This window comes from Nomascus leucogenys, chromosome 14, assembly GCF_006542625.1.
Source record: "Nomascus leucogenys isolate Asia chromosome 14, Asia_NLE_v1, whole genome shotgun sequence".
Lineage (NCBI taxonomy): Eukaryota > Metazoa > Chordata > Mammalia > Primates > Hylobatidae > Nomascus > Nomascus leucogenys.
Window position 1 is genome coordinate 50,331,200 of NC_044394.1, and position 10,493 is coordinate 50,341,692.

The following is a 10,493-nucleotide window of genomic DNA, read 5'->3' on the forward strand; positions in this document are numbered from 1 at the left end:
CCAGGAGACTATTTTAGGAGGTTTCAGGGCTCTTCTGCCATCAGAAGCTGAGCTCAGGACTGAAGAGGAAGTAGGAACATAAAATGATCCTTCTCTGGTTGCCCCAGTCAAGGAGAATGAGCAACCTACACCGCCGGTAGGGATCAGCCTGGTCTCCGCAGAGAACCTCAGCACCTCCGGTCACTCTTCCAACCTGGAGAAAGAGCAGAGTGAATTTCCAAACCATATGCACCATGATGGGTGAGGCAAGGTGGCCCTTTGTTCAAAGCATACTTTAGTGAACAGTGTCAGGAGAAGCACCTTTGGGGTAATTAACATGACCTTCACCTTTTGGGGAAACTTCTGCTTCCAAAGAGGATGTAACCTGGTGGGGAAGGGGAGACCCAGGGCTCAACTAATTACTAAACCCAGGGTTAAGCAGGATTCACTGATACAGCTGGCTACCTAGTGACATATGCCTGCCTTTCACGAAGATTTCAAAGGGCTAAATTGCCGTGATGTGACATATCCTCTCCTTTCAAGGCTATTTTTTTATAATTATTTGTTTAAGCTTAATTAACTTCTTTTTCAATTACAAAAGAAATTCATGTTCTTTGTAGAAAATGTCAAGCCTATTTATGATGATCCTTTTAATCTCACCCAGAGTGTTCAGGCTATCTGAAGAAATGAGGAGAGTATGAGTTTTGAATTCAGACAGATCTGAGTTCTAGTTCCAGTTTTGCAATTTAATAGGCATATGGTCTCAGACAAGTAAAGGAGTAATTTTCTGCTGCCCTTTTCTGACAATATAAACCTTCTTTGTGAAGTTGATGTAAAGCTTAGAAAGGGATTTATGTAAAGTCCCCAGCAAAATCCTAATAGAGCAAACAAATGTCTGACAATTTTGATCATGAAATACACATTCACATAAAAATAAGCAACTTAAGAAACAGAAATGGGAACATAACTACTAAAGTAAAGATGATTCTTAAAATTATAAGATAATACATACAACTTTATTCTAACAAATTTTAAATTCAGCAAGAAATAGATGAGTCCTTAAAAAAAAGTAAATGATCAAAATTGATTAAAGGAGAGGTATCAAATCAAGGTCTTAATGAATCAAGAACAAGTCAGAACGTAGAAATCATGCTAGGTATTTCAAACCAGGGGACTTCAATACAGGAATTGGTTACATAGGTGATCACAGAGCTGAGAAACCCATTAGGGTTGCTTAGCAACAGTAGAAAGCTGTAAGAACAAAGGGAGGAGGCACTTATATCAGAGGCCAGGTCAGTGGGAACTGGGCCCATTGGGGCAGGGGCTGAGAACAGTGACTGGAACCACAAAAGGGTTGCAGGTGCTGTCAGCTATCTAAAGTGGGGGCTGGAGGACAGGAAGGGAATGTCTTTGCTTCTCCCCACTTTCTTTCCTCCATTTTTGTGCCAGTGCCTCCCATTGGCCAACCCACCTGGAAGCCTGAGGGTAAACAAGCCTGAAAATGCAGTCCTCTGAGATACAGAGCAAGGCAGGGCAAAGGCAGGGAATAAAGCTGATGGCAAACAGGACTATGGCTCAAGGTCATGACTGTAGGGAGTTCATGAACAAGTTCTACTAAACCTTCAAGGAAGAGTTTTTTCCCATGATATAGAAACTATTCAGGAGCATAGGAAATGAACATGTTTCACATTAATTCTATGAAATACCATGACCTGGTACCAAACCCAGAATGGCATAAAAAAGCAAGCAAACACCTAAAAGCCAACCTCATTAATCAAAATGAGAGGTGAAAGGCCAGGCATGGTGGCTCACACCTATAGGCTCTGCACTTTGGGAGGCCAAAGCAGGAGGATCACTTGGACCCAGGAGTGCGAGGCTGCAGTGAACTATGATTATGCCACTGCACTCCAGCCTGGGTGACAGAGCAAGATACTGTCTCTAAATGTATGTATACATCAAATTCTTTAGTGTATTAAAAGAATAATACATTATACTCAAGTTTAATTTGTTTTAGGAATTAAAGGTTGGTTTGACATTGGGAAATGTATTAATGTAATTTTTTACATTAACAAAATTAAGGGAATAAGCATTCTGATCACTTCAATGGGTCTTGAAGAGAAATTTGATAAAATCCAACACATTTTCTCACTCAAAACACAAAACCTTGGCAGTTATGAAGAGGTTTCCTTTTGCAGAAGGAAAGGCTGTGGTGGAGAGTAATTTTTCCCTCTGTTCCCAGGAGGAAGAATGAATCAGCTTTGTAACCAGCTTCCTCTGATGGCTCAGATGGCCACTGGAAGGGAAGGTGCTATGATATGAATGATGGTGTCCTCTGCAACATTCATATTGAAACTGAATCCCCAATGCCACAGTATAATAAAAAGCTGCAGCTTTTGGAAGGCAATTGAGTCATAAGGGCTCCATTTTCATGAATGGGATTAGCCTTTTAGAAAATGGCTTGAGGGTGAAGAGAACATTCTTTCGGTCTTCTGACTTCCACCACTAGTAAGGACACAGCAACAAGGTGCTATCCTGGAAGCAGATGCCAATGCTAGCAGCTTGGTCTTGGACTTCCCAACCTCCAGAACTATAAGAAATAAATGTATGTTCCTTATAAATTATCCAATCTCAGATATTTTGTCATAGCAGCACAAAAAGACTAAGACAGAAGTTTGAGCTTATCAGCAGGTCTCTTAGGCAAACTTCTCCTATTTTCATTGAGTTGCTTACTGATATTGAACCATCTCAGTAATAAAAGATTGACAGGATAGAAGAAAAATTTTTCAACCTGGTGAACCTTCCTTCATACTATAGCAAGATAATCACAAATATCATTCTTAATAGTCCCATATTAAAATCATTCCCACTAAAAGCAGTTTCAATAAAAGTTTAAACACTATCACGTCTACCATTTAACATTGGAGTGGAGGCATAGGCCAATGCTGTAAAGAAATGAAACAAAACAAGGTCAAATATTGGTAAAGGAGAGACAAAACTGTTGCTGTTTGCACACAATATGATTATCAGCCTAGACAATACAGGAGAATTAACCACAAAGCTATTAGAACAAATCAAGTTAAGTTACATTTAAAGTCACCATGCAAAATCCAATAACTTTTCTATTCACCAGCAATAACCAATTAGAAAATCTAATAGAAAAATAGTTGCTATTCACTGCAACAGAAACTATAAAATACTCAGACAAAACTAATAAAATATATACGAAAAAATGTATAAAACTTCACAGAAGAGCACAAAAAAAAACTTAGATAATATTCCATTGGGGAAGGCTCAAGTTTGAAAGTATATTAATTCTCCTTATATTAATATATAAATATAATATGGCCACAATTAAAACTCAGACAAGAGATTTTTAACTTGATGAGCTGATTCTAAAATCCATATGGAAAAAAGCAATGCCCAAAAATGGCTGACAAATTTTTGAAAAAGAAGTACAATGAATAAGGTCTTGCCCTATGGGCAGCAAAACATACTATACAGATATTTGTTAAGATAACATAGCTGTCATGTAGAAATAGACAATCAGATCAAATGATCAGAATAAAGAACAAAAACAGATACATTATAAATAACCGTGGTTACCATGCAGTGGAATTGATCACTAAAACTTATGTCTCTAGTATAAATGAAACATCGTACCCTTTGATCAACATCTCCCTTCTCTGCATTCTTCCCTTCCCAATCCCAGCCCCAATCTGCAGTAACCACTTGTCTACTCTCTGTTACTATGAGATCAATTTTTTTAGATCCCACATATCCATGAAATCGTACAGTGCTTGTCTTTCTGTGTCTGGCTTATGGTCTGCCCTGGTGAGGAGGGTATGAGACTTCCACGTGCTGAAGCAGGAGACTGGGCGCAACCTCTGCCTCCCGGGTTCAAGCGATTCTCCCTCCTCAGCCTCCCAAGTAGCTATGACTACAGGCGCGTGCCACCACACCTGGCTAATTTTTTGTATTTTTAGTAGAAATGGGGTTTCACCATGTTAGCCAGAATGGTCTCGATCTCCTGACCTCATGATCTGCCCGCCTCGGCCTTCCAAAGTGCTGGGATTACAGGCGTGAGCCACTGTGCCCAGCCCAAATTACTTTTAAGTGTGCAGATGCTCCTCACCTTATGATGGGGCTACATCTTGATAAATCTTAGGTAAGCTTCAATCTTAGGTTGAAAATATCGTAAGTAGGAAATGCATTTATTGCACCTAATCTACCAAACACCCCTAGCCTACCTCAAATGTGCTCAGAACACTGACATTAGCCTACAGTTAGACAAAATCATCTAACACAAAGCCTATTTTATAATAAAGTATGTAATATCTCATGTAATGTATTGAATACTGCACTGAACATGAAAAACAGAATGTTTGCATGGGCACTGAAAGCATGGTTTGTACTGAATGAGTATCACTTTGGCACCATCGTACAGCTTCAGGAGATAAGGACCTCACTGCCAAAGAGATCCTCTGACTTTCACACTTTGCTCTGAATTGGTGATTAATAAACTTGGGCCCGCCGTTTCTTTCTTTGCTGCACCAGTGTCTCTCAGAAACAGCCTCTCAATTCCATAATCCTTATAATTACTGTCTCTGCTATAATGCTCCAATGCCAGAAATATTGCAAAAGCCAGTACATCCCCTTCCAACTGTAAGCTGTCACAGAAATTGTATTGCTACCACATGCCAGGAACTATCATTTCTCCCTCTATCACCAATGTTGAGTTTCTCATTGCTAGCAGGTTATCCAACTGCAGACTCCCGTTCTTAGGATTTGCTTCTCCTGGCACCAACTGTCTTATGTCAGGGTCCTTAGAACAGTGGTTCTCAAAGTGTGGTCCCTGGGCCAGAATCATTAGCATCAACTTGTTAGAAATGCAAATTATGGGCCCTTTCCTAGACCCACTGAAACAGGCAGTGGAGGGGAAGCCCAGTGATGTATGCTTTAACAAACCCCATTGGTGTTTCTTTTCTTTCTTTTTTGAGACAGGGTCTTGCTCTGTTGTCCAGACTGGAGTGCAGTTGCCCAAGCATGGGTCGCTGCAGCCTTGACACCCCAGTCTCAAGTGATCCTCCTGCCTTAATCCCCCAAGTAGCGGGGACTACAGACACATGCACCATGCCTGGAAAATTTCTTTGTTTTCCAGGTCTCCCTATGTTGCCCAGGCTTGTCTCAAACTCCTGGGCTCAAGCAATTCTCCCACCTCGGCGTCCCAAAGTGCTGGGATTACAGGTGTGAGCCACCACACCTGGACGGTGATTCTTATACATGAGAAAGATAAAGAACCATCGCCCTCAAAGTGGAGCCTGAGATGAGAATTCTGGTGCAGGAGAGTTCTTAAAGGAATCCTCCCAGGAGGAAGATGGGAGGACATGAGGAACACAGAATAAGGCAGGAGAAGCAGTGAGGCAAAGATGCGGGCTCTGCTGATGTCCTGCCATGGCCCACAGTGAGCTCTGGAGCATGAATAGTACCCTAAAGCCCTCCCCGCTTGAGACAATAAGGCCAGCCCTGTACACCTGCATCAGTCAGCCATTGGCTAAGGCACGCCCTGCCATGCGGGGCTGAGGGAAGTTTCCAGGCATCTCCAGCTGAGGCCACTCTAGTGGCCATGGGCAATTCTCTGAGGAAGGGCAGCTGTGACCTGTCAGCCACCAACACTTACAGCCCCTGGGGGATGGGCACAAGCTCCCTCAAAGGCCCATGTATCTGGTTGAGGTCCTAGCAACATCTACGCCAAAGTGCCCAGAGCTTGTTGATGTTCTTTGCAGCATGAAGACACAGCAAGGCAGCCTGCGGTCATGGAAAATACCCTGGACAAAAAGTCAAGTGGCTGGGATTTGAGCCCAGCACCAAACTACAGTTCTGTGACCTTATCTTTGGCCTCAGTTCCCATGTTTATAACAAGGGGCTGACACTACTACTATGCTTGTGAGTGTCAACTTAGGTAATATATGTAAAACTGCATTGTAAACTTGAAATAATAAAAGAATATTATATATTTTATGCTTTCCGTTGAGCAGAAAATAAATACGTAATTTACCTTTGGTGATAAGGATTTATGACAGAGGTAGAATTGCTGGATCATACCTTAACTAGATATTGCCAAATTGCTCTCTAAAACGATTATGTCAATTGTCACTCCCACCATCAGCAGCATATGAAAGTTCCCATTGCCTCGCCACCTGGCCGGTTCTCTCTCATTTGCTTTGGCCAGTCTAATGGGTCAGAGGGACACGGACAGAGGGGACGCAAGTTCAAGTACATTCTTTCCAGCCTTTTTGTCAAAGATAAAACTGGAGATAAGCCGGATGTACCTCATTAAGGGGATGAATAAATCAGTTGCAATGTATTCCTACAGTGGATTGCCATATAACAGTTACAATGGATGAACTAATTTATAATATATATGCATCCACACATATATATGACAACACTGAGTAGAAAACATTAGTTGTACAACATTATGTAGCACAGAATGCCATTTATATATTTTTTTAAAGCACGTAAAACCATACCATATATTGTTTATGGATACGCACGTTTGTCATAAAAATATTAAAAATATGAACTGAATACACACCAAACTCAGACAGTAGTTACTTAGGGGGAAGGATGGGGGATAGGTCTGGGGAGGGAAGCACAGAAGACTATAATGTTTCCTCTAAATTTGTATTCCTTAATCAAAGAGAGAATGAGCATCAAAAAAATATGAAAAGGGGCCGGGCATGGTGGCTCACGCCTGTAATCCCAGCACTTTGGGAGGCCGAGGCAGGCAGATCACCTGAGGTCAGGAGTTCGAGACCAGCCAGACCAACATGGCAAAACCCCGTCTCTACTAAAAATACAAAAAGTAGCCGGGCATGGTGGCACATGCCTGTAATCTCAGCTACTAGGGAGGCTGAGGCAGGAGAATTGCTTGAACCCCAGAGGCAGAAGTTGCAGTGAGCCGAGATCACGCCATTGCACTCCAGCCTGGCAACAGAGCGAGACTCCGTCTCAAAAAGAAAAAAAAAGAAGGAAAAGAAAAGATGCTCAACATTTGTTGATCTGGCAGAGCGGACCCATGGCTTCTTGCATTTGTTGTCCTTTTTTTTTTTTTTTTCATTTTAATTATTGTTTTAACTGCCTAGGGCAGTTTCTTCAGAGGGGGACCGAGGGTGTGGCTGCCATCTCACTTCATTTGGCAACACTGTGCTGGGCTTGACGTATGCACCACTGAACAAAATAGCTGTGAACTTTGCCCTCTTGGAAATTCCCTCCCGGGGAAAACAGACCAAAATTGTGGTAAGCACAAAAATGAAAAATTAAAGGGTGCAGTGAGAAAGTAAACTTGAGTTAAATTTAAATCAGGGCATTGGAAAGGGCATTTTAAGTTGAGACCTGAGGTTAGCAGGAAGGAGCCAGATTGGAGGAAGGAGGCTTCACCCCAAACCTTGGGGATGATAGAGGAGACGCCCCCTGGCGTCAGTGGGAATGGAAAGGAGCCCGCATTGACGCCGCGGTGGAGCCTCGGAAGCCAGGTGGGAATAGCAAGAGATAAGGCCAGAGGTACCGGCAGGGCAGCCTCCGGCAGGAACTATCAGGCCACGGTAAGGATGTTTGTTTGCCTTAGTCATATGAGAAATGCAGCATCTTTGCCGTTTTTTAAACTTTTTCATTATAAAATTTTTCAAACACATGCAAAAGTAGAGTAGTCCAGTGAAACCCTGTGTACTCGTTTCAACATGACCAATTTCTTACCTCCCTGACCCACCTGGTGTTATTTTGAAGAAAATCCAATACATCCTTTTTTTTTTTTTTGGAGACAGAGTCTCGCCTTGTTGCCCAGGCTGGAGTGCAGTGGTGCAATCTCGGCTCACTGCAACCTCTGCCTCTGCCTCCAGGGTTCAAGCAATTCTCCCTGCCTCAGCCTCCTGAGTAGCTGGCATTACAGGTGCCTGCCACCATGCCCGGCTAATTTTTGTATTTTTTAGTAGAGACGGGGTTTCGCCATGTTGGCCAGGCTGGTCTGGAACTCCTGACCTCAGGTAATCTGCCCATCTTGGCCTCCCAAAAGTGCTGGGATTACAGGCATGAGCCACCTTGCCCGGCTCACATCATTTCTTATATGGATATTATGATATGTACCTCTAAATGAGAAGGACTCTCTTTCAGGGGGCAGGGGGAATAACCAAAATACAAGATCACACCTTAAAGAATAATAATTTCATAATTATTAAATTTTAAATATTAAAGAGTTTTAAGCAGGGGAATCCCATTATGTGATTAACTTTTAAAAGACTATTGTAGGCTGGGTGCAGTGGCTCACACCCGTAATCCCAGCACTTTGGGAGGCCGAGGCAGGCAGATCACTTGAGGTCAGGAATTCGAGACCAGCCTGGCCAACACGGCAAAACCCTGTCTCTACTAAATTACAAAAATTAGCTGGGTGTAGTGGCACACACCTGTAATCCCAGCTACTTGGGAAGTTGAAGCAAGAGAATCTCTTGAACCAGGGAGGTGAAGGTTCCAGGGAGCTGAGATCACACCACTGCACTCCAGCCTGCGTAACAGAGTGAGACTCTGTCTAAAAAAAAAAAAAAAAAAGACCATTGTGCTGCCCTACCTAGAAGGGACTTGAGGGCTGGAGAAATGGAAGCAGAGAGCTAGGAGGCCAAGGTAGAGGCCCAGGCAGGGCTTGGTGAGGCTGGACCAGGACAGTGGCAAAATACACAGAGGGAAGTATGAACATTGGGTCTATTTCAGAGGTAGAAGCATAGACTAGGTGATGAACCGATGAGACAGGGGGATGCCAGGGAGGGCCCATAGGGCCTGGCTGGAGCATCAGGAGCAGTGGAACTGCTGTGACTGAGCTGGAGACCCCTGGGCAAGCAGTGATGGGGATGGGTGGAAGAAAGGCAGAGGGAGCACTCAGCTTTAAGGGTCTCTCTTTGATTCTATGAGCTTGCTCAGAGGAGTGATGGAAGAGGTACCTGCCTTTCCCCCGGCCTCCTCTGCCTCTCCTCCTTCCATGCCCTAGACAAGGAGGCCCAGGCTGTAGGCGGGGACGCAAAGCAGCCACTCCCTTTTCCGAAAGAGCCACAAACTGTCTGTGGGCAGCCGGGGGCTTCAATCTGGTCTGAGGAGTGAGTTTTGCCTTCTACATACCCACAAAATGCTTCTACACCCTAGCCCCAAGCAGTCACCTTTGAAATGTTCTCACATCATGAGTATGAAAGGAGAAGAGTGACTTTTCCAGACACTGAGGCAATTGCACCGACAAGATGCCCCCAAGCTGGGACAAATACCCGAAAGGGCACAGAAGAGGTACAAGACTGTTCCAGGGGCACGGCAAGCCCACAGAGAACCTTTGGGTGAATTCGAAGAAAACAACACCCCCTCAGGGAAGATGCAGCCCCCAGGCACATGGCTTTGAGGGTTGCCAGTATCTCTGTGAAGATAAAGAAACGATATTCCTTTTCATGATGGTTCAGCCCCTTGTCTAGCTGTCCTTGGGCCGTGGGAACAGACAAGGCAATCATTCACAATAGCACAGACCATGTCCTTACCCCTGGTAGCTTTAGTTTGGTTGGTGAGATGGAAAGGGCATTGCAATAATTACATTATTATTATTATTATTATTTTAAACAAATTCTCGCTCTGTTGCCCGGGATGGAGTGCAGTGGCATGATCTCGGCTCACTGCAACCTCTGCCTTCTGGGTTCAAGCGATTCTCCTGCCTTAGCCTCCCAAGTAGCTGGGACTACAGGCATGCATTACCATGCCCAGCTAATTTTTGTATTTTTAGTAGAGATGAGGTTTCACCAGGTTGGCCAGGCTGGTCTCAAACTCCTGACCTCAGGTGATCCACCCACCTCAGCCTCCCAAAGTGCTGGGATTACAAAAGTGAGCCACTGTGTCTGGCCAATAATTACATTATTACATACCTTGTCTGGTCTTTGTGTGTGTGTGCCAAAAGGAGAACATTGAATGGAGTCCGTAGATCAATGTGGAATGCAACCATTAGGAAAAGTCTCTCTGAAGTGGCCAGATTGGGCTGAGCACTTAGGGAAGGGCGGGAGAGGGAGGTCATTCCAGAGGAGGGCATTCTTACGCTTTCTTCAGTGGGATAAAGCAACACCAAGGTGTCATGAAAGTCAAGGGCAGAGCACGTTTCAGAAGGTCACAGTGGCCAGCTGTAGCCAATGCTGCCAAGAGGACCTGAGAATAAAGGCTGAGTTAAGGCCTTTTGAAAAAGTTTTTTTAGAGCAGGGAGTCAAAAGCCAGGTTTTCAGGGGTTAAGGAAGGGGCTGTGCAAAGAAACAAAAGTAGAGCCTGTTTTGCATGAATTCAAGAAATGTGGCAGGAAAAGCCAATTGAGAAATTGAATGGAAACTGGAAGAGGCAAAGGGGTCAAGTGAAGCTTTTTCAGGTTGGGAAATACCTGTTTGTGTTTAGAGATGGTGTGAAGAGAGCTGTAGAAAGAAAAAGACTGAAAGTGCCAGAGGGGATCTGGTACA